The following is a 24,940-nucleotide window of genomic DNA, read 5'->3' on the forward strand; positions in this document are numbered from 1 at the left end:
AGAATGTCTCTAAGAATTAATTTCCAATTCTCCTTTGTCTACGAGGTGCGATCGGAAAGTTTCTAGGCTGCGCCTATAAAAACCCGTACACTTATCTCAGGTATTAAATTCATCCATCACCCTCGAAGTAGTTCCCCTGGGAGTGAACACAACGATCCCAGCGCCGCTGCCAAGCCTGGAAGCATCCCTGGAAATCTTTCTTTGTCAGCCTGTCAAGCACCATCTGCGATTCTGCCTGAATCTCTTCTATCGTCTCAAATCTCCTTCCCTTTAGCTGAATTTTCATCTTTGGGAAGAGGAAGAAGTCACACGGAGCTTTAGCATTTCATAGGTTTCCGTAGCCGTTTTGGCGAGTCTTTGGCAAAATTTGATGCACACGCCATTCCGAAATCGCAGGAGGGTCGGTGTAATGCACTACCAAACCGCCCATAACTAAGAAACAAATGCTAATTCGATGATGCCGGCTGGCACACTGATTCACTATGAATGTAGGCCGCACCCCCTAGCGGAAGAAGCTCGTACTACATCCGGTTCGCCCTCTATTGACACAGTCTTGAAACTTTCCGATCGCACCTCGTAAATATAAATTTTATTCAAGTACGCACAAATCACTACGAAGTTGGGCTTCATTTTAAATTTATATCTAGGACAGGTTTTATCTCGAAAATGTACGTTTTGCAACAGGGTTTCAAAACCAGCAGAAGTTTGTCACTTGTACGTAAAGCGACAGACGAGATACGAATTACAATTTATTTTCAAATCCTTCGGAGTCTAAACGAGATTTTAGTAACTGGTAACAAATTAACAAACGATGTCGTGGGTCTATGGCCCCACGTTTATCAACGCTGGTGTACGTCATGTATCTCGGCTCTGCGAAGACGTTGTTGTCCAAAATAGTATTTCTGTTGAACGCACGGTCAAACATTGGAGTGGATATCGTCGTACAGAATTTAGATGGGTTACTGACTACCTACTTCTGCAGTCTCCTGTCGTAACGAGCCCAGCAAAACCACTATGTAAAATCGAAAGTAGAACGGTCAGTCAGTCACTCCTGAAGACTCGATTAAACAGCTAAATATCAGTCAGTGAACAGTCACTCGACAAGATATAATCACTGGGTCAGTTTGGTTGCTTTGTAAGAGCCAAGGATCTGTTGATAACTGCAAAAGTCTGGAACTGAGAAACGAGCAATCAACAGCCATCGGTCAGCAGGTCAGTCGGACGATGAGTTACTTTCTCTGTTATGGAACTCATTTCCACTGACGTGATAGTCAGTCGTGAGCACCGCTCCTCTGAAACGACGATGACAAGGGCATGAAACTTTCTTGAAATGGTGGAATGCAAGTGGTAGTTCATAATTGGTCTTCTCATACATCGAGGGTTGATTCAGGACGTAATTATGAGTAAAAGATGATAATATTATATTGGTCGTATTTAGAACCGTTGGGGAGATACGGTGACTTCGAATTGGATTTAGCGAGAAAGAAATGATAGCTATTATCGCACGAATTAACTTCTGAAACTTCATCTTCTTTCCTTCGCCCTTAATGAAGACAAGGTGGCTGCATCTTTCTGGAGTTTGATGGCATCCATATTTTTGTTGTAAAGTTTCGGCTTACTTGAATTAGCGTTATAAAAATCGATCTAATTTGTCATCGTGGTCGGAAACCGTGATGGCAAAAATCACTGGACCAAACTACCCCTATTTGTTTCCATTTTATGGGGTGTAATAAAATCAAAGGTAATGAGCATAGCACCGAGAGCAGAACCATTGAACGTTGTAGTTGGAAACCAACAGCTGGAGAATGTGGAGCATTTCAAGTACTTGGGAAGCATAGTCACGACGGACGCCCTATGCACCAAGGAAGTAAAAGCAAGGATAGCCATGGCCAAGGCAGCTTTCGTCAAGAAGAGGATACTTCTCACTAGCAAGTTGGGCTTGGAGATGAAGAAGAGACTAGTGAAGTGTTACGTATGGAGCAGAGACTTGGACACTCAGGAAGAAGGAACAGAAATACCTGGAGAGTTTCGAAATGTGGTGTTGGAGAAGAATAGAGAAGATCAGGTGGACGGATCGAGTGACCAACGAAGAAGTATTGAGGAGAGTCAACGAGCAAAGAAACATTCTGCAGGCGATTACACGAAGGAAAGCTAACTGGCTGGGACATATTATGAGAAGGAGTGGATTACTGAGTGATATCACCGAAGGCCAGGTTGAAGGAAAGAGAGGACTGGGAAGAAGATTGATACAGCTAACCGACGACCTTAAACAAGGAAAGAAGATGACGTTCCAGGAATTAAAGCGAGAAGCCGAGAATAGGGACAACTGGAGAGCTGTTTTTGGGCAGAGCAATGGACCTGTCGTCAGACAGAACACTGAATAATAATAATAATAATAATAATAAAAGAGGTGACCAGAGCAAAACCCCTGAAAATGGAATTATTGATGCTGGATCTTACAAACGAGAACACACGAATTGGTTCCGCGGGCAGACAGTAAACTCTTGTTTAAGACAAGCAACGCCGTGCGTTCAAACCGTTGGGAAGACGAAACAGTTACAAGATTTATCTCATGAAATATAGCAACAGATGCATCGGATTAATAATTTCGTTTGCATTTTCCTGCTCGAACCTTGAACCCGCCACAACTCCGAAGCGGTTCGAAGTAAGATTAATGTTGCAATGGGCATTCTTTACCAGAAATTACCTCCCGGAAACCCCCCCTCCTCCCTGGCACGGCCCGATGTATGGCAGACCGGTTGTGAAATATCTTGAGTAGTTCGTGGCGTTCACTGGTTGTGGTACATCGGAGACATTTATTTTGTGTCGGTGGAATGTAATAAACTGCATAACCTATGAAGGCAGTCCCTGACCTTCACGGACCGGCTGTGGGTTTCTGGTGGATCTAAAGCCATCAGCTCATGTTGTATTATTTTAAAGTTTCACCACTATATTTTATATTCTAGTAAGATAACAATTCATTAGTAACTAACTAAGTAGGTGGCTTACGTAACCCGAAGGTTCATCACCGAACTCACCAAAGCCCTCCACCGGACCCTGTCCTTGGCCAACAAAATCCAGTCTCCTTCGACTCCTATCTCCCATAGATCCCGCTTGAGATTATCCTCCCATCTACGTCTAGGTCTCCCCAGAGGTCTCTTCCCCTCAGGCTTCCCAAATAGTGGACCCAACCAACCAGATGGCTTACGTAACCCGAAGGTTCATCACCGAATTAACCAAAGCCCTCCACCGGACCCTGTCCTGGGCCAACAAAATCCAGTCTCCTTCAACTCCTATCTCCCATAGATCCTGCTTGAGATTATCCTTCCATCTATGTCTAGGTCTCCCCAGTGGTCTCTTCCCCTCAGGCTTACCAACCAATACCCGGTGCTCATCTCTTGTCCCATCCACGCGCGCTACATGCCCAGCCCATCTCATTCTTCTCGACTTAATCACCTGACAATACTGGGGGAGGAGTACAGATTTTTAAGCCCATCATTATGCAGTTTTCTCCATACCCCATCGTCTTCTTCATTAATAACAACACGTGTGGATTACATCAAATTCTAATTCGCTGTAGAATTTACAATATATGCAGGAAATGTCCATTACATTGAATTCGCGTCTGGAAACACTGCATCACTAACTGTAGAACACGTTCACAGATCCCGGGTGTTACTGAAAGTCGTTCACACTTTGCTGTTGAAAATTTTCTACATCGCCTTGAATAAATAAGGACTTCTAGTGTCCTCACACGTAGAAATCCACCGGATTCAAAACAGGTGAACGTGGGGGCTACGCAATGGGTCTTCCTCGACCTATCCGTTGGTTACGGTGTTCAGTACACCTCGGGCGACGTTCTAAAACGTGACGACACACCTTCTCGCATGAAACACACTCGACCTTTAGCCGCCAGCGGTAAATCATCAAGTAGACTGGACAACTCATTTTGCAATAAATCTCAACATTCTTTGCCTGTGAACCAACGTTGCAAACATTCTTTCAGGGCAGTAACTCGAAAAGGAAGTGCTTCCTGACTCATTTTCATACAAAAGTTACGTGATGTTAGCCGTGTAGAATTCACCGCAAAAGATTGCACAGAATTTCCAGATAACCTTGTATACAATGAAAGTGGTTATAGTAGGCAACAATATATGATCACGTGTCAAGGAACGTTACAAACATTTTTCATCTGTGATATTTTCCATATCGTTACATATAACAAAATCAAATAACATTAAAGTGTTTGGAAAGTGTATAATTCATGCATAGAGAATTTTGGCGATAAATTTTTTTAGAAAATTGACACTTCGAAGACATTACAGAATATCTGGGTAAAATATTAAGCTGGATTTAAATAAAATATGTTTAAGTGAACAAAAATGACTGGGGATCGCGCTCAATCTCGGGAGTCTTTGAGTTATATTTCCCACTTCAAGAAGAGTATCACTTTTCATTATTATCAGGGTCTTGTAATTCAGCGACGATGTTTCAAACACAGAGATTATATAGACTCAAATAAGATGGGAATGTCATCAAGATTGTTGAGTATATAAGGATTTGAAAAGCTATATTTTACTATCCAAGCATCGTTCTGGAGAGAGCAGCGAAGAACATATGAGACTTTATGATACGCGGTAGCACAGCCGAGATTCGAATCTGATACCTCCCGAAAAAAACTCCATATTTTCTTCTTAGCAAAACTGTTCAGAATCGCTCTTTTCATCAATTAGAACATTTTAGGACACATACAGAAATGGCTAGACAGGCTTATACTGGTGATAATCAGCGAATGTTATGAATGATATCGAATAAAGGAGGCCAAACATAGAAAGTATAAAAAATGAGCCAAGAATTCTGAAAGGAAAATCCACTTGGCAGACTGAGGCGTGGATGGGGATAATGTAATAATGCGTTTTTATCTTAGGGTTAAAGTATGTGGACTGGATTTATCGGGCAGAATATAAACCAGTTTCGGGGCTCTTACGAGCATGGAAACATAAAAGGCGAGGAATTTCTCGACTGGCTTAGCGACGACTACCTTCTCAATAAGGACTCTGCTACACGGAATTGGCTATTTTACAGACTGGTCCCATGATATCGCCTCGCATGCCAAGTACAGGGAGCTCGGATCTCTTTGCTGGAGGGGTTGACCTGGAAGGATCACGTGCGATTGAATGTACGCATTCCACGGAAGGCGAAAGTACGAAATCCAGTGTCACACTTAATTCCTTCATGCAATCGAACAGCGACACTTCGATTTATGATATAAGATCGATCACAGAAGTGACAGGGCACGTTGAACCCTCGATTACCCAGTGGAGTTGATATTCATTATATTAAATTCAATGCAGTGAAAACCTTCTTCAAATGCCGACTTTTACTTTCAAAATAAATTCCGTCTTTCTTGAATCCGAATGTTCATTACCGTGATAACACAAACTCGCCCCTGGTACAAATTCTGATAATCCAATCCACGTCGAAATCTTTCAGGACTTATGGAAATTAAAATTCTCAACATGAAAAAAAAAATGACAAGAACTATAGACTCTTGAAGATCTACTCACGTAAAAGTAAATTTCCCTACGCTTAATTAAAACCACGCCATGAAGACGTGTGTGAAAACTAAGGTTTAACTCCATACATTCTTAATATAGGCACTAGATGGAGTCGATTACAGAGCTCCATACTCTGAAATATTTATATATCATCCATTTGCCATTTTGCAGACAGTAGATGGACTGACAACCGGTCTGGATGAGGCGACAAACAAAAACATTCTTGCCCCTGTCTGAATCAAACCCCAGTCATCCAGGCCATAGAAATCCAACGCTTACTGAACTACTCCGGGATCGTAGCTACTGTCAGCGTAATTTGTTCAAATTATCCATAACAACACAAATTTTGAACACAATTGTTTTCTCGAGGCAACTAACAGCACTTTGAAAGCGAGAGACAGACACACAGAAGTATGGAACGTTCCCGTATCTTAATCAACGTCATTAAACATGCAATTTGTGAAAAAAAAAAAAGCGGAATTCGTCTTCAGTGGCTAACAGCGGCAGCTCATTGTGTGTCGGCTCGGTTAATGAACCCCTGGTTACTGACAAGAACCAATTATACACGTGACCTCCATGGGGTCCGCTGCCTGTTGCAATTACGGAGGGTCACGGATGGGTCAGTTCTCAGATGATAAAGGTTGTCTGACGAACACAGACCGAATAACACACCTGAATTCGATGTGGGTGTCGGGGCATCGAATCTGCGGAACAGATGGCCAAAATTGGCTCCCTGCTCCCATTTATAGGATCCGAACCTCCCTGCGACATAACAGGATACTGTCACTTAATGGGACACCTCCTTAAATTGAGGAAGGTAAGTAGAAGAAACTGCATAATGTGTTATCATGAAACAGAAGCAGACTCACATGTTCTCTGACGGTGAGGCCTTGGCTGATTTTCGATTTCTTCCTGAAACCAGGTGATTATCATAAGAACCCCGCGGATTAGAAGGACCGGGATGCTCAGAAGGTCAGTCAGTTGTCGCTTCGGTGCCTACACCTTCCATCAATGCCTCTGGACGAACAAAGGGATAACCATAAAGACAAAGATGTCCTTGATGCCTGTAGGATTGGGGGTGTAGCTCCACGCGTTTTAACCTCGGCGATACAGTGAGTGGTCACCTTCACGACCCCGGCTGTTTTATCCCCGAAAAAGGAGCCACAGATCGGGGATCGGTGGACAATACAACCGGTTTGAACCTATAACGAAGAGAACTGGATCTCCTGTAACGGATCTTTCCATCTCTTCTTAGGTCTTTCTCGTTCTTGTTTTCTCTTCTGAAAACACAATATCTCTTCGTTCATTCCGCATGATACTGCCAATTCCTTTGAAGAATTATATTATCCATATTTTATTCCACCAAAATACATGTAATTGTGAATTAGGTCACTTTTTTTTTGTCCGGAGAGAAAAATGAACAGGGCCCACATTAGAAATATAACTGTGAGAACTTCCAAGTTTGGTCAATATCAGGTTGCGTAAAAAGTAAATTAAATCTCAGTTTAAAGAACTTTCCGAAACGAGGGCCTACAATGTGAAGCATTTAACCCATCGAAGCCGAAATTTGTCTAAATATTATTTAAACATTTAGTCTGTACCATAAAGAAAATACAACAGTTCAATTTAAGATTTGAGGTTTACAAGGCGGTGGGTCTAAAGATTGCTGTCCATCTACGGCGAAACAACCCAGAAGACAGCAATCTTCATGACAGTTCAGAATTACAAAGATCAGTTAGTTAAATGCTCTTGAAGGTAATCGCGTGGTGTTTCATTATTTTTCTTTTAAAAAAAAAGTAGAATGCTAATAACCAGTAAAAGTTTCTTGACTGTGCTGCATTACTTAAGAATGTTGTGATTGCCCTTAGGGGGCTTAGCCAAGTCTTGAAGACTTGGTCCTCAAAATTTGAACGCTCGTATGATACACGAAATAGAAACTAAATATCTATGAAGATGGTTTATAGGTATGAAGGTAGATTTTAACAAATTCATGGTCGACGCGTTAAAATACAAACAAAACAATAACACGAGGGTTGTTAGCTCCTAAACACTTACGTTGTGGCCGAGGGAAATGTCCGTCTCTAGCCAGAGATATTCTTCTAGTAACGTGACCTGGAAAAATGGAATTTCTGATTTCCATCCGTTGTTTTTAATGTGACTGTACCACAATACGAAGTTTTTACAAAGGTCCTATACAATCAAACCAGCAACTTTCAGCGATTAACTCCTACAGCAAATTCCTAACCAGAAGACAACGATCTATACCAGTGGTATTCAACCTGGAGTACGTGTACCCCCGGGGGTACGCGAAGATATCTTAGGGGGTACGTGAATTTTAATTTTTTTTTATGATAAACACTGAATAATCAGTAATGTAATTTATTTAATTTATTTTAGATGTAGATTATATACTATGTATAACTTGAATTATACACCAACAACTTTGGGGGTACAAAGTTGAAGAGAAATTATATCTGGAGGTACGCGAAGAGATCTTAGGGGGTACGTGAAATTTAAAAAAAAAATATTATTTTATCATAAACACTGAATAATCAGTAATGTAATTTATTTAATTTATTTTAGGTGTAGATTATATACTATGTATAACTTGAATTATACACCAACAACTTTGGGGTACAAAGTTGAAGAGAAATTATATCTGGGGGTACGCGAAGACATCTTAGGGGGTACGTGAAATTTAAAAAAAATATATTATTTTATGATAAACACTGAATAATCAGTAATGTAATTTATTTTAGGTGTAGATTATATACTATGTATAACTTGAATTATACACCAACAACTTTGGGGGTACAAAGTTGAAGAGAAATTATATCTGGGGGTACACGAACATAAAAGTTTGAATACCACTGATCTATACAATTCCTCAAGGTTGATGCACCATCCTAAATATTCTGAGTCTTGTCTGACAAGTTCATACTTCGACCACATCAGATCTCGTAATGAAATTCCCTGGTAAAATTTACATTGCAATATTTATCTTCGTGATCTTACAAAGAATGTACCACACCTCGCAGCTAGTGCCAAGTTGGGGGGAGGGGTAGGGTAGAGTGGGTGTTACCTCTCGATTTCTCCAGTTCACCTTCCCTTTCTCCTGCTTCACGATTCCAGATGCAGTCCAGCGAGACACTGTCAAGTCAGTCAGTGAGTGTCCAGAATTTGTCCAGTACTGTACAATGTTAGTGCGCGTAGTATTTCATTAGTGTTAGGACCAGACGTAATGTGTTTTTGTTGTGTTACGTCTTCGTTGCTGTAAAAACCTACGTTGCCAACCACACGTTGCAAAGCCTGCAGCCAACGTGAGTATTCAAATTCCTTATACAACACGTTTAGCCTTCCAGTATTAGGCGAGCCAGCATATGCCTACGTCTTGTTCTGCGAAGATGCGATGGATATATCAGATTAAAGTATCGAAACGTCGTATATGTTAAATACATATTTCAAAACAGAGCGAATGGTTATATATAATACATTTTAACGATTAACGGAGTACTATTCAGAGCTACTTTATATTATTATGAACTGGCGAAGCGGATAATGCTATAAAAATTATGGCCGAACGAAATTAACTATAAATAATATAAAATATATTTGTGATGAGCATTTATACAAGTCATAATTCAACAATAAGAAACTCGGATATCGTTTAAAACGGTTATTTATTATAGCCTACGGCTAGATTAATTACACAGTTAACCTGAAGGTACATACAATTGACCTTCGGAAATGAGATGGATGCAGGGAGCCAAGGTCAAACGAGGGAATAGGTGATCAACTTTAGAGAAAATATATTAAGAAATAAAATTTATATTATGAAAATAGTTTGATAGCGACAGCGTATTTATCAGTATATCAGACATTATAAATCTAGTGATTTATTTGTGCAAATAGGAATAATCTCACAATATTCTGTTTGCTAAATACTTAGACCATACTCTGTATACGACATTTAGTATCTTAAGACAAACCAATATTTATTGCAGAGTTTATGAGAAACAGTGAGACATAGAATAATATATACTTGTAAAAGCAGTCCTATATAGGGCCCATATTTTTTCCACGAAGTTAAAAAGTCACGGCCATTCTGTACGTGCACGTATTATTGCGGTCTAACCTTTACGTTCACTTGAATTGACATTTAAAACTTAATGTCATAATTAGGAACAATGTGGCTTAAATCTGTAAGGAATAACAGAAATGTTTGTACGTCTATAGCAAATACGGAGAGTCCAATGAATTTTCGACGTGAATCGAAGTAGTGAAAATATTTAAAAGCGTATCTCCTTTCGAAATTACGAAAGCTATAATGGATAAGAAACATTCTAAAAATTTAACATTATTATTATTTACTGCAATTAGGGTTGCACTAGGTGGCAGTGGTCCTTATACTACACCATTACAACAAAATATATACATGAGATGATAAAGTTGCGTCATATTGTGATAAATATATATTTTTGTTTAAATATTGTCAGTCTAATCACAATAAAATTCCTATTAAATATTAAAATATTACCATAATTAACATTTAAATATTTAAAATATATTAAATGATATTCTCTATCGAAATGTTCTAATGTAAATCGAATATTTCGATAAAGAACATCACTTAATATTTTAAATATTTAAATGTTAATTATGGTAATATTTTAATATTTAATAGGAATTTTATTGTGATTAGACTGACAAGATTTAAACAAAAACATATACAATAAAAATAAGTACACTCCATAGAACACCCTACACACATAAATAGAACATCCACACCTTACACGGACACACACATTTCAAAAACACTCATTCATTAAGTAATCTTAATACTTTAGAGTAACCTCAAATACAAAGTCAGACCTCAGTACATGATAATTGATAATCTTATCCCAAAGAACTGAAGTCACTTCATCACTTCGAGACTAAGACACTTCACTTCACATCACTTCCTTTATCTCCATCTAATCCCCACTTAATACCCCCTTTGCTTGTAATTCTTGTCCAAAACAAAGTTAGGCCCTCGTATTAGGAACCAGATATTTATTTTGATCTGTATCCTGGGGTCTCGGGTTCGATTCCCGGCGGTGCCCGAATTTATAACTTGTGTTGGGCAAGGCCGTGGTCTAGGCAACACGGAGTTTTCCTCCGTGGCATCCCAACAATTACTCCATTCACACACAGAAGAAGGCAATGGCAAACCACTTCTGGATCATCTGCCAAGAACGTATATGAACAGGTCCCAGTCCGAGAAAAGGATGGAAGGATCCTGTTCATATGGACCTGTCGTCACACAGAACACTAAATAATAATAAGATGAGGTGGTCTATCGGTTAGAACGCTGGCCTTGTAATCCTGGGGTCTCGGGTTCGATTCCCGGCGGTGCCCGAATTTATAACTTGTGTTGGGCAAGGCCGTGGTCTAGGCAACACGGAGTTTTCCTCCGTGGCATCCCAACAATTACTCCATTCACACACAGAAGAAGGCAATGGCAAACCACTTCTGGATCATCTGCCAAGAACGTATATGAACAGTCCCAGTCCGAGAAAAGGATGGAAGGATCCTGTTCATATGGACCTGTCGTCAGACAGAACACTAAATAATAATATCAGGGGGGGGCACAATATAATCCTTGTTCGGGTTTCGTCATCTGGAGTGAATTTGTCCGAACATGGGAACACATTGACAATGCTTATGTTTCGACAGGTATGCGTTGAAAACACAGGGACATGCTGATAAACACCACTGTTTTGTGGCCGACCTAGTTTGTGCAGGTTTAACAACTACAGTTAATCTAAAACCACCAGCTTCTCAGTAGCAGACTAGCGTTGAGACGAAGACACGGGACATTCTACGGACGCACTTATTAACAGTAATAGTATGATCAATTTCGTTTTAAATACTGCTATATCGAGAAAACCAGCAGAAGGAATTTTGTTGCGGAAGACTCAGGCAATCCGTCAAAGGTCCTCCTCAGTTACATGCTAGTGTCTTTAATGGCGAGTTGTTAATAATTAAACAGATGACATGAGCAGCACAGTGCTAATACTGACGTATGTTTAATTTATTAAAATGTCTATTTCATTAATTAAATGTATGTAATGATCTTTTTGGGACCTTATATTCGCAGTTACTTTTCACAGAAGAAGCAACTTCTTCCATCGTAATCCCTAGGACTCACCATGCTGTGACGACTATTATCTATTTTAATATTATCATTCGTATTATTATTATTAAGATGTTAATAGGATAATATCAATAATAACAATTTTTTATGCATTGCTGAAACACAGTCTTGAAATACACTTAACCCAAAAACACGAAGTTCCTCAAACGAAAATAAAAGTGACGTATGTGAAAGGGAAACTCAGATCGCTGACTGCAAAAGACAATGGGTTAGTGTGACATCAAGTAGCCATGAAGTACAGAATATATGCAGAAGTTGCTTATGGGAGTTGAAGGGAGAGTGTCCGTGCTATTACTTAAGCCAATTCCGTTCACAGGAGGAGTTGGCCGTCGCTGCAAGCAAGCGTCCGTCCTAGGCTACCGTGGCTACTCCTTCCTCTGTCAACGAGGTTCTACCTAGAACCCTTAGGATTAAAATGCATAGCTCCATAATTTTTCCACTTATCTTCCATGTATAGTGACTACCTACGGGCTGGACGACCGGGGTTCGATCCCCGACGGGGGCAGAGGATTTTTCCTCTAGCCTCTGGGGCCCACCCAGCCTCCAGTCCAATGGGTACCGGGGGTCCTTTCCGGGGGGTAAAGCCGGCCGGGGCGTGATGTTGACCACTCAACCCATCTAGTGCCTAGGTCAAGAATGAGTAGGAGCTATACCGCCTCTCCCCCCAAGCGTCTACATGGCGTATAGTGGGACAGTTTTACCTTAACTTCAATGTAAGTGACATTAAAAGTGCATATTTCATCAACACATTACTCCTATTTTCATAAAACTACAGTCTAATACACAAGAATTGTCTGAACTATTTTCGCGAGACGTGTTGTGATCACCACAGGGCAGGGCAGATAGTTAACAAACAAACAAACAAACACCCAGTGCCAATCAAGGCAGCCATATTGAAACCGGATACCTCGAGGTTGACACACGCTACCTCTGTGTCCTGGTGCACGGCTTTGCTGTAAAGTCCCCTGAACGAAGTGTTATTATTGGTGCCCGAGTAAATATGCATTACTGCTTGAAATAACTCTCTCTTCTGAGCGACTTTCTACATGGTATTGTTGACGTCCATTTGTGAAATCCTTGGGAAAGGTCCCTGAGTCCCGTTACATGCTTATTACGTCAGTGGTAGTAGCAACGTGTTCTGTTCACATGTCTGTTAACAGCTTCCATTGTTTCTGTGATACTGCAGTTGAAATTAATAGAACAAATCGTGTTCCACTTTAGTTTAATGAACGAGTACTAACTCTCTGACGCTTCAGTGCATTCTTAAGCCTTCATATTAAAAACACTGCAAAAATGTAATATCTACTGCAATACCACAGTTTCGACGTGCGTGCATGGCGAAATTTTGGATTTTAAATATGTAACCTAACCTGCCTCGTCTTATCAAACATTGCATTGCATGGTATAGTGGTAAGAACGCTGGCCTTGTAATCCTGGGGTCTCGGGTTCGATTCCCGGCGGTGCCCGAATTTATAACTTGTGTTGGGCAAGGCCGTGGTCTAGGCAACACGGAGTTTTCCTCCGTGGCATCCCAACAATTACTCCATTCACACACAGAAGAAGGCAATGGCAAACCACTTCTGGATCATCTGCCAAGAACGTATATGAACAGGTCCCAGTCCGAGAAAAGGATGGAAGGATCCTGTTCATATGGACCTGTCGTCAGACAGAACACTAAATAATAATAAGATGAGGTGGTCTAGCGGTTAGAACGCTGGCCTTGTAATCCTGGGGTCTCGGGTTCGATTCCCGGAGGTGCCCGAATTTATAACTTGTGTTGGGCAAGGCCGTAGTCTAGGCAACACGGAGTTTTCCTCCGTGGCATCCCAACAATTACTCCATTCACACACAGAAGAAGGCAATGGCAAACCACTTCTGGATCATCTGCCAAGAACGTATATGAACAGGTCCCAGTCCGAGAAAAGGATGGAAGGATCCTGTTCATATGGACCTGTCGTCACACAGAACACTAAATAATAATAAGATGAGGTGGTCTAGCGGTTAGAACGCTGGCCTTGTAATCCTGGGGTCTCGGGTTCGATTCCCGGAGGTGCCCGAATTTATAACTTGTGTTGGGCAAGGCCGTAGTCTAGGCAACACGGAGTTTTCCTCCGTGGCATCCCAACAATTACTCCATTCACACACAGAAGAAGGCAATGGCAAACCACTTCTGGATCATCTGCCAAGAACGTATATGAACAGGTCCCAGTCCGAGAAAAGGATGGAAGGATCCTGTTCATATGGACCTGTCGTCAGACAGAACACTAAATAATAATAAGATGAGGTGGTCTAGCGGTTAGAACGCTGGCTTTGTAATCCTGGGGTCTCGGGTTCGAATTTATAACTTGTGTTGGGCAAGGCCGTGGTCTAGGCAACACGGAGTTTTCCTCCGTGGCATCCCAACAATTACTCCATTCACACACAGAAGAAGGCAATGGCAAACCACTTCTGGATCATCTGCCAAGAACGTATATGAACAGGTCCCAGTCCGAGAAAAGGATGGAAGGATCCTGTTCATATGGACCTGTCGTCAGACAGAACACTAAATAATAATAAATAAATAAAACCTGACTTCCACATTCACAACCCAACCTTACCTGCACTAACCGAAACTACTCTAACACAACGTAACCTGAGGTCACCATGTCACCATGGTTAACCTTGGCTATCTTGGTTAACTTTGATCTCGTGTTTGTCTTGGTTATTATGGTTAACATCACATAACGTAGCTTAACGTACCTAACATAAGGTTATTCATGATTTGAGACCTCCCGATTACGAAACAGAAGTGTACACGGTTATCTAGGTACCATTGCCATCCCGGTAAACTTCACTAACTTGGTTACCTTGATTATCGTAGTTGTGTTTAACTTGGTTATAATGGTTACTATGGTTACCTTAAGTAGAATTTTCAGGTGAGTACTAAGATGGCTGTCTTCTGGGTTGTAGCGCCGTGTACTGTGGTAGAAATTTACGACCGTTTCGGAGGTCCATCATCAGGGCGATCGCCATATTATGGAGGCAGCAGGGACCTCTGAATGCTGGTGAAATTATACCAGACTAAACGGCGCTACATCCAAGAAGACTATCAATCTTTATAGTTACCTTGTTTAACCTAGTTAGCATACTACCATGGTTGTCTCGATTACCATAGTTAATGTGTTGACTCATGCGGACAGACGTGGCCAGTCCTACATGCATTTTTTTTTGCAGGAAGTGCATGAATAGTGATTGTAAGCTCAAAATATCATCTTGGATAACTGAATCAGTGTTGTCTTTTCTGAAGGCAAGGGTACACAATAATTTGCATGAATGTTTCACTTCTATACTTCCGTTAGCGTATTTCCGGGTTCATGAAAGCGAAATTGAACATGGCTGTTATAGGAAAACTGTGCACACAGAGAATCAGGTGATTAGCTTTTCAGGAGATAAATGCCGTTAGACAGGTCCAATGTGTCTCAGAGGCAGGGATTCTGTTCTTATTATTCTTCATCCCGGTGTTGAAACTACGAGTGGCGAAGGAAGGAGGTTCATAACTAAGAAGGTGGCTGGAGCTCGCATGAGTACTCGACCGCCACCAGACGAGTTCGACGAAGACCTGGCAAGGAGATCATCGATAACAAAGATTGTCAATCAGAGGAAGTGCCAGGACACGGTGCCGAAGCCAACGTTGACAGAATTTGGGCTATCCAGAGGACGACGGCCACGTCCATAGGCGCCACATTGGAGAGAAATGTCAACAATTTGAAAATTAATCCACAGAAAGAACGTTGCTGCTGCTGAGAATTGCTGGGACCTTGGCACCCTCCCTGAATGCAAAGGCATCGCTTGACACAGTCCCATTTGCCAAAGCTACTGTGGACAACGGAACTGTCTAATAACAACAGACTGGAGTGCTAGATCGGCAATGGAAGTCGACCGACCGTAGGACCAAGGCAGACCAACTACTCCCTTCCACGGAGCAAAGTGAAGGAATCGCTGGCCGACCTCAATGGAGGACTTTCAAGAGAGTGTCAACAATTTGAGAACTGCGCAGCAAGCCGAGGTCCCCGAACTAGGAGCCGGGGTTCGATTCCAACGTCGAAACACCTTTCAAGAGGGTCGCCATAGACATCGCAGGACCGTTCCTTGACAGCGTGAGAGGAAATGCGTATCCCCTGATTGCTACGGAATATTTCACCAAATGGTCGGAGGTCTCTGCCATCCTCAAACAAGAATTGTTTTTGTTACCTAATTCTTCTGCTACTTCTGGGACACGAGAGAGCTAGACAGCGACCAGGATTATCTGGAGTCTTAACTCCTGCCAGCAAGAGGCATTGCAGTGCCCGGACATAAGCAAGATACAGAAGAAACCTTCTTAACCCGCAGTCTGATGGCATGGCCGAACAATATGTACAGATGGTACAAAATTACCTGAGGAAAGTCGTATTGAGTCATCAGAGATTGGGACGAGATGATACAAATCTCTTTGCTGGCCTACACTGAATCAACCCACGAGATCCAAAGGCTTGGATTCCTTCAGCACTATCTTCGGGAGAAAGCTACGTTTGTCCTGCGACCTGCTTTACACAGCTCAACCCGACAAGGAGCAGTTTACGCCGATTACGTGGCGGACTTCGTCGATCGGCTGTATAAATCCCGTCATGACGCCAACATCTGAAGTAGTCCAGTGATCTGATGAAGACTCGCTAAGAACGTCTGGGTAGTTCCGAGGGATTCCATTAAGAAGCCCATGTCTGACATTATCGCCCCATCCGGACAAGGGGAAAGTCGCCTAAGCTCCGTCTGTCCTGGACAGACCCATGTAATTTGATCACTCGAATGAACGACACGGTCTAGACCAGTGGTATTCAAACTTTTTTGTTCGCGTACCCCCAGATATAATTTCTCTTCAACTTTGTACCCCCAAAGTTATTGGTTTATAATTCAAGTTATACGTAGTATATAATCTACATCTAAAATAAATTAAATAAATTACATTACTGATTATTCAGTGTTTATCATAAAATAATATATATTTTTAAAATTTCACGTACCCCCTAAGATGTCTTCGCGTACCCCCAGATATAATTTCTCTTCAACTTTGTACCCCCAAAGTTGTTGGTTTATAATTCAAGTTATACGTAGTATATAATCTACATCTAAAATAAATTAAATAAATTACATTACTAATTATTCAGTGTTTATCATAAAATAATATATATATATTTTTTTAAATTTCACGTACCCCCTAAGATAACTTCGCGTACCCCAGGTTGAATACCACTGGTCTACCGCACCCAGCAACATCCTAAGGCGAAGAAAATGGTGCTGTACGTAGACAGACTGGAGCCATATCTAAGGTATTCTTGGGACGGGAAGGTTTAAGATATGAGCAATGTCGTCCCATTTTTTAATAAACCAGATATATCACTTGTCTGTGATGTATGATGGATGTCAAATCAGACACAAGTTCATAATCTGCACCTTATATGTTGTTCATGCATGACCCTACATATTTGGAACTCCGTGATTCATCTGTAGGGACTCACTTTGAGCTAGAATACAACTTTTACTTCGAGACCAGCACAACGAAGCTGCTAAATTATGACCGAGGTTCAGATATTGTGCTGTTAGGTTAGGATTATTGTGATCATAATGTGTGTGGCGAAGTAGTGAAATGACAGTTTCATGGGGACAATTAAAGAACTCGGAGACAAAGCTAGTCTAGTTTCACTTAGTCAACCATAACCTCTCTTCAAGTCACACGAATAACACGCGGTCTCTAGCTGTGAGAAGCCAGCGTCCAGCCACCCGAGATATATCACCGCCTTGTCGAAATATTGTTTAATAAATATCAGTCTATGCATTAAATATCCATGCCTTTTGTAGCGTAAATTTCTCGTGTTGGCTTTATAAAATTTGTATCTGATAGCTTAGTGTCTGAGTGGATTAGCTGATTCTATCGTGTAGAAAACAAAGCCAATTTTAAGGAGAGTTCTTCCAGTTGATGTAATGGAACAGTAACAATTGCTTTTCACTTTTACTATGACTTTCGTTTTCAATTCTCGAGTGATTGAGAAAAGCTTGGCGTGAAATTCTTCACAATTTCTCTTCTGGGCCTGGGGCATTGTTTCTAGCTGAACTATACAGGCGTGATGTTAATTGTTCTGTATCCAAAGATGATTGTCTCCTGGGATGTTGCGCCGTATAGTCTGATAGAAATTTACCGACAATTCAGAGATGCTTACTGCCCCTATCATCAGAACCCCGATGATGGAAACCTCTGAAACGTCGGCCAGTTTCTACCAACTACAGGAAGACAGCCATCCTCAAACCCGTCGACAAGAGAACCTGAAATCCCACCTGGTTTGCAAATTTTGGGGCGCTTATGGCACCTGAAAGAGTACACACTGTATTGTTTAACGATGACACAGTAGCTCAGATTATATAACGTAATTAGTGAATAAATAATTGAAAAGGATATTAAAGGAAGAGGTCGTGGTGTAATTTAAGTTACTATATCGATATTTGTTTCTAAGGATTGACAAAAAAATCGAAATTCTCAGTTGGTAAATGAAGTCCCCGCGCCGAAATTTGAATTCAAAATCACTTGAAAAAGAAGCAGGAGTATTAACGACTCAAAACCGTGGGTCTATAACATACGAGACAAATTATATTCTCGGGAAGTTACGATAGTGAACAGAGTAGCAAATTATTTACCTTTTATTTCGTTAAATATTAACCATATCGAAAAAAAAGCTTCAGGACAGCATATCTCACGAACGAGATTCGATCCTGGTACCTCCAGAATAGAAAGCGCTCCACGAAGTACTCGATGCAAATCCTTTACTTTTACAATAAATACTTGAACTGGAGACCTATTGAATACGAAGTACGGCACACAACGTTAGGCGCAGTGCTTCAATGGGTTGAAATTTTTAATTCATCCACCATTTCCTTCGTCGACATGGAATAACCTTTGCGCTGTGTCTGTGGAATTTGAAGGCGTAGCCAGTCTTTGCTTGAGTGGATGCATTTGTGCATCGTAACAGGAAGAAAAAGTTCCCGATGCCCAGATATAATTAAGCTACGTTACAATTATGACAGAGTGTATCCGGCTAACTTTCTTTTTATGCTCATCAACTGACATGACCATCGACCCTAGTTTCAATGAACCCAAAGATGTATGCACGTATATGGCTGTCTTCTGGGTTGTTACGCCATGTAGTCTGGTAGAAGTTTACAGACGTTTCAAAGCCCCTTACTGCCGCCTCCATCATCAGGGTGATCGTCCTGATGATGGAGGCGGAAATGACCTCTGAAACGTTGGTAAACATCTACCAGACTACACAGCGCAACAACCCAGAAGACAGAAATCTTCATACTCTGATGACGGAGGCAGTATGACTTCCGAAACGTTGGTTAACATCGACCAGAACTACACAGCGCAACAACCCAGAAGACAGAAATCTTCATACTCTCATGACGGAGGCAGTATGACCTCTGAAACGTTGGTAAACATCGACCAGACTACACAGCGCAACAACCCAGAATACAGAAATCTTCAGACTCTGATGACGGAGGCAGTATGACCTCTGAAACGTCGGTAAACGTCTACCAGACTACACAGCGCAACAACCCAGAAGACAGAAATCTTCAGACTCTCCGTCAGAATCTCAAATCCTACAAACACTTTATGTAAATTCCAATTGGATACTTTTTAGAGTTTTCGCCTTTCCACTTAAGCTACAAGCGAACATTCACGCACATACAAGTAATTTTAAATCATGTATGTCAGTGGACTGGTCACTCACTACTCACAAATGCACACTTGAATGACCGTGAAACCTCCGTAGAGGCGGCCAAGACCCACACCGGGTCGTAGAGTCACTGATGGACAGAATTAAAGCCTTTACACACAGTAAGAAGCGTATAATGAAACTGTCAAGTTACGTCACGTCGAAATTTGTTGGAGGCAACAGCCTACATAATGACCACTTACGCCCTTAAGTTAACCCGTAAAATGAGAAAAAGATCGACAAAATTTAATGTGAGCATATCATACCGAGTTTGGACAAAATCGGTCCACTATGTGTGGTGCTGTTTCCAGCCGATCGACAACTAGACTTGAACCTTGAGACTCCTCTTTAAACGTACCAAAAAACAGAACAAACGCTACGAAGTTAAAAATCAACTTGGAAAATCTTTCTTTTCCCCATCTGCATGCAAAGTTGTTCTAGATTACTGATAGTTCATACACGCATTGTGGGTCCACGTTTCTATAGCGGCCATGTTCGTCCGTCTGCAAAAACGAAATCCTGTCTCTGTCACGACCTTCGAGAGGACACATACGCAGTCGGAAACGGATATATCCATGAGCAAACGTAGGTCCTTCATGGGCATGTCGCTAATGTAGAGATGGCCCTCACTCCCAGCAGTGAGAGTAAGAGGTCTGACCCGAATTCCAGCGGTCGATTAATGTAGTGCATTACGTCACTCGTTACAGGTTCCTGACGAATTAAATAAGAAACCTGTCGCTGACGATGACTTCATGGCATTCGAATGCAGCGCACTCCTTAGCCAGTCGGTATCTTTTCAGACCCGAAATATTTTGTTCTAATGAACCTAAACCATTTAAAGCACAATAGTTAAACATTGCCCCCAGACACTACCTACTCATCGCCTATAAATTCCAGAATATCGTATATTATTTCCTTAAACATCATTAACCAGTTGATATTTGTAATCGAGACGTGTTCTGTTTTCTTTTATGTAGGCACTTAAATTCTAAAATAGTATTTAGATTTGCTTAGTGCTTCAAAGGGTTGAGTGATTGCACGAACGAATTACGGGTTAAACGTCAGTTGTGTGTACCTGGCATAAGCCGCCATATTCGCTTACCACTGCCATACATGAGGAATTTACCACTCAGTGCCACACAGCCTCTATACCAAGTAGGTCACATGACAAGTATTCGAACATATATTTTGCGTATATTATAATATATTTAGTTAACAACTGCATGAGTTACACAGTAACGGTGTATATAATATGATAACGATGCATCAGTTAAAAAGTTTTTGTAAAAAATGTAATGTCGGCCCAAACACCGGTTCAAGGTCATATGACCAGAATCATTATACTACAGTGACGTAAAATTAAAATAAAACACGAAAAAGGAAAACTGCCAGTAAAACCCGGATAGCCATTAAAATAACTATTGTTTTAATGGCGGTTGCAACAAATATATTCAAAGTATTTCAATTCTTACAAAGTCCTCAAACGCTTTAATGAAAAAATATTTGAATTATTTTAATTAAACTGGGATGTCTTCTGTAAAAACGGGACAGTATGGGGGCCGAAACGCATTTGTCATGGTATATTCTGACAATCGAAGTGAATAAACATTTGTTAGTTTATCTAAAGAACATATTTCTAACTGGTTCCCCATGTCTCAATGTCAGTCAAAGGCTTTTATGTGGGTGTGAATCTCATATAGACAGAGTATGTTTAAAAACAATATTCTGAGCAAAATGTTTAGAGGGATTACAATAGGACGGAGAATATTAAAAGGTGAGAAGTTTAATATTTTGAGTTATTAAAAAATTCCACAACAGTGATTAGTGGCAAAGAAAATGAGAAAGTCTAGGCATCGGAGAGACAAGAAATGAACACAAAATTTTGGCCGAAAAGTCTGAAGAGACCACTTAGAGAACTAGGGCACTGATGGGATGATAATATTAAAATAGATCGTAAAGAAACAGGGTGTGATGACGTAGAGACTAGATTGATGTACTCAGAGCAGAATCCGTTATCTGTATCTTCTGAGTAAGATAATTAATCTTAAAGTTCTATAAAACGTTGAAAATTCCTCAGCTGGCTCAGAGGCTATGAACTTTTGAAGAAGGGTTGTGTCCTATTGCATTAGTTATAATTAATGAACTTGTTGAAACTAATACACTGTTCTGGAAGTTGTTAACTAATGTGGGTTAAGAACGTCGCCTTGATAGATTTCAGTTCAAGGATGATTCAATTTTACTGTGTTAACCTTCGCCGGTTTCTAATTGCAGTTTCAAAAATAAAACTCGTTTAGGCGAAAAAAATAATCAACGGACCGGATTTTTGACTTGCCTGTAGCAAAGTCAGATTCCTAAAGGACTTTAATTTACGTCTTTATCAAGGTTATAGAAACTCTCTTTCTAGATTCGAGGTTTCCATCGCGGTGAAGGAATAAGTTGATTTTGTTCTGGGTTATGACGACGGGCGGACTGACTAGTCAATAGATACCAAAGTCTCGGTGAAACACGCTGTCTTCATCTTCAGAGTCACACGGCGTCATAACCCAGAAGATTAACATCGACGAACCGATTTTCCTTTGCTGAAAAAATATAAAGAACCTCACATGGGAACTTTTATACGGGTATTAAATAAAATTGAACCAGATCCAGTGACAGAGAAATGAGTACAAAACCAGAGCCATCTGGTGACGGCACAGCTAAAAGTGTCATTCAGCCTGGAGTCTCAAGGTAAGCGTGTCTGCTTTTGATTGCGACAGTCACTTGTTCGCTATGTTGTATAAATTTCAGTTTGCGTTTTGGTAAAAATCGAAAAAAACCTTCCATTTTTACTATCATAACATTCGTTTTTTCTGTGACCGAGTAAAATGTCTCAGGACGACTTTTGATCAACCTCGATACAGCTTTACGACTTTAAAAAAATATTTTGATTCAACGACTACTTTAATTTAGAACGTAATCATTTCACAGATGAAACTTCACGAGTATATAAGACATTTATCTTAAGCCTATATGAGTGTTTAACACTGGTATCTGTCAGTTTAAGGGTGTTACATAAATTGAGAGAAATATCGTTTCACTCCCTTGAGAGACTTAATGAAACCTTTTATAGCCTTACGTAAGTTTTCTTACAATAGTATCATGTGCAACATTAATTCGTTTCTTGATTCAAAATACTCACATGGCCATAGATTTTATCTTTAGATATATATTACTTACCTAAAAGAAAATTTTTAATAATTAATAACAGTAAAACGGAATACACGTCATTATTTACAAAGATTTTGTAAAAAAATATCGATAAACACTATTATAATAGAACAGTTATTAATTCTTCGCCATCTTGAGGCCTTGTACCTAATCCTCAGTAGATTTATGAGCTGCATTTACCAATACCAGACAAGCGAAAACGAACGATACCCCCAGGTATGTGTCGGCCTTTACTTCTTGCTAAGTAGCTACTTACTTATTCCTCGTGTATTGTACTTAAAATAGCCACGGTGGTCTAGCGGTTAGAACACTGGCCTTGTAATCCTGGGGTCTCGGGTTCGATTCCCGGCGGTGCCCGAATTTATAACTTGTGTTGGGCAAGGCCGTGGTCTAGGCAACACGGAGTTTTCCTCCGGGGGCTTCCCCGGTTTCTCTGTGGCATCCCAACAATTACTCCATTCACACACAGAAGAAGGCAATGGCAAACCACTTCTGAATCATCTGCCAAGAACGTATATGAACAGGTCCCAGTCCGAGAAAAGGATCGAAGGATCCTGTTCATATGGACCTGTCGCCAGACAGAACACTAAATAAATAAATAATTGTACTTAAGTACCTCTATTCTGAGGCCAGCCATAAAGCCCTTAACTTGGGAATGAGGGTATGAAAAGGCCCGACTTCCTCAGGCCTTACACACCCCTTGAGGTGGTGCCAGATGAATATGGAGCAGCGTATGTGTGATGACTAACAGAAGAAATCTGAGATAAATGAGATTCAGTTCCACTTCGTTCATAACGAATTTCACTAGCCACCAGGGATTGAAGCCAAGCTACTGACAAGCAGGGCGTCCAGATATATAATATTTATTATATCGTGGCATTCTTTACGTGCGGTTTGATGCCCCATAGATGTTCTTTTTCCCTTTCCGAAAAACTAAGAGATCAAAGACTTCGAATTTTAATTTGTGACGGTAAGATTCAGCAAAGTTAATCAGTCTGTCACGCTATGCGGCAGAATTGTACACCGTAAAACGAAAACAAACTTATAATCTTTCCTCTGACACATTACAGTGTATTGCTTTTCAGATTTGTAGGCCTGTTAGTACTTCGGAAATAGTTCACACTTTCTATAAATTAAAAGTCACAAATAGCGTGAGCTGTAAACATTTGGCCAGAGAGTTTATTTCCACTGACTTTTATACAAACAAAGTTATTTACAGCAGACGCAGTCGAAGTTTCTCAACCAATTGTAGCGTTCATTGCATAGACACGATTAAATAAGGAAAACGTTATACAACGTTTTGAGTTAGTAAAGTTGCATTTCAGTCGTGAAGAATAACATCCAGGAAAGGAAACTGCTTTATATACTACACACATTAGGTAATTTAAACTTTATTCAAGTAGGTTAGTTTTTGCAATGAAGACTGTTATCTTATGTAATTATAGTTATTCTTTATTACAGTGAAACTACACTTGAAATTTCGAGTAATTAACAGAAACTTACAAATTAGATCTCTGAGCCAAATGAATAAGCCTACATTTCATAATGAAATCCATTCGCATTAGACAGTAGGAAAAGACTGCCGATAACTTCTGTATATCCTGAATAAAACGCAAGCATTAATATATTTCAGACTTCTGTCAAAAAATTAAAATTATCTACACGCATATCTACGCTTTTACTAAGCAATTACTGACAAGTATACTAATCGTCATTCAAAGGAGAATGTTAGTGCATAATGTCTCTTAGTTTAATTAATAAAGAAATACGATTTGTTTTTGTGGAATGAATTTACGTCCTAGCATAGGTTAAAGGTGAGTGACAACGTCTTCAGGGCGTTGAATCGCCCTGATGACGGAGGCAGTATGACCTCTGAAAAGTTGGTAAACATCTACCAGACTACACGGCGCAACAACCCAGAAGACAGAAATCTTCATACTCTGATGACGGAGGCAGTATGACCTCTGAAACGTTGGTAAACATCGACCAGACTACACAGCGCAACAACCCAGAAGACAGAAATCTTCATACTCTGATGACGGAGGCAGTATGACCTCTGAAACGTTGGTAAACATCGACCACACAACACAGCGCAACAACCCAGAAGACAGAAATCTTCATAGTCTGATGACGGAGGCAGTATGACCTCTCAAACGTTGGTAAACATCGACCAGACTACACAGCGCAACAACCCAGAA

The 24,940-nt window shown here is 40.6% G+C and overlaps 1 protein-coding gene and 1 long non-coding RNA gene across 3 annotated transcripts in view; one reads left to right on the top strand and one right to left on the bottom strand.

The window, feature by feature from the left end:
* Positions 1 to 24,940, bottom strand: part of LOC147873838 (uncharacterized) — a 121,170-nt gene that overhangs the window by 2,373 nt on the left and 93,857 nt on the right. The gene's annotated exons all lie outside the window — the stretch shown is intronic.
* The window catches only part of Cht6 (Chitinase 6), a 102,601-nt gene continuing 86,362 nt past the window's right edge, over positions 8,702 to 24,940 (top strand). For both annotated transcript variants that reach the window (XM_087348438.1, XM_087348439.1), the window contains exon 1: positions 8,702 to 8,878. The gene's annotated coding sequence lies outside the window, so the exon portion shown is untranslated. The remainder of the gene's footprint in view (positions 8,879 to 24,940) is intronic.

The sequence above is a fragment of the Zootermopsis nevadensis genome, unplaced genomic scaffold, assembly GCF_977971745.1.
Source record: "Zootermopsis nevadensis isolate Lab colony 2312 unplaced genomic scaffold, Znev_1.0 Znev_ptg000013l, whole genome shotgun sequence".
In the NCBI taxonomy this organism is placed as follows: Eukaryota; Metazoa; Arthropoda; class Insecta; order Blattodea; family Termopsidae; genus Zootermopsis; species Zootermopsis nevadensis.